Genomic DNA, 1177 nt, shown 5'->3' with positions numbered 1-1177 from the left:
CTCAAGTAGCATCACACACACCAGTCCCCTCCTCACCACCCACAGGAGTCCCGGGGATTTTCGGAGGGACCGACACTCAAGGGGACAGACGTTTTCAGGTGCCTGGCAGGTCTAGGACTCAGGAACTCTGCTGACTCGGGAGCAACAGGCCGAGAAGCCTCCTGCCCATCCGCAGCCTCTGGCCTCGTCTGGCAAGCAGGCTTGTGGAGCGGCAGTGGGGAAAGGCTGACGGTCCTCAAAAGCTGCTGTCTTAGCCTGAACCCCTGGCTCAATCAGACTCAACCCTACCCGATGGACTTTTCAAAAATGATGGTAGGACTCTTGACGAAAGGGCGAGTTTACGACTTCTTTCCATAGGCAAGCAGGAAATATTATGGAGGAAGGGTTTCTGAGGAGAGTGATGCCAGGGCCCACCACCCCGCGTGGGGCTTCTCTCCCGCCAATACTGAGCGCCCGCCCAGGACATGGCGTACAGGTGGGCTCCAAGGAGGTGGACGCACACTCTCCAGTCAGTCGAGCGCAGAGTCCGGTGCAGGGCTCAATCCCTGAACCATGACATCATGACCTGAGCTGAAACCAAGAGTCAGACGCTTAATGCCCTGAGACACCCAGGCGCCCCAGAGCTTTGGTCTCTGTAGGACAGACGAGGGCATAAACGTTCACTTAACAACTGACATTCCAAATAAAGAGAGTTGTTGATTTCAGCAATTCTAGAAAATCCAAGTACAAACTGGTGACATACTTCAATTTCTTTCATAAATTAACCCTTTCCAAATCAACGGAATGTTACCACAGAACTGACCACGTTCCTTGCAATCTGACTTGACAAGGTGAACCCACAGAAGCCTATCTGATCCTTGAGGTAGGACTGTGCAGGCCCATTTCTATGTGGGGATTTTTGTTCCAATAAATACATTGGAAACTTTTCTGGAGATGTGTGACATTTGGAAAGACTAGCAGATGAGCTGAGCAGCTACGAAGTATCAAAACTAGTAAGTAAACGGGAGGCCACGAGTGCATGAAATATACGCAGATACTAGGCTATTAGAGCATTTCCTCCCCGAAAACATACACAAACCTACTCTAACAAGAGAAAAACGTATCATTTTGCACACAGAAACTGACCGTACCTACATGGTGCCATTTGCAGTCAAGAGAAAGGCAAACCAATGTGGAG

Source organism: Prionailurus bengalensis, unplaced genomic scaffold (genome assembly GCF_016509475.1).
Source record: "Prionailurus bengalensis isolate Pbe53 unplaced genomic scaffold, Fcat_Pben_1.1_paternal_pri Un_scaffold_96, whole genome shotgun sequence".
Lineage (NCBI taxonomy): Eukaryota > Metazoa > Chordata > Mammalia > Carnivora > Felidae > Prionailurus > Prionailurus bengalensis.
Note: the sequence above shows the minus strand (reverse complement) of the source record.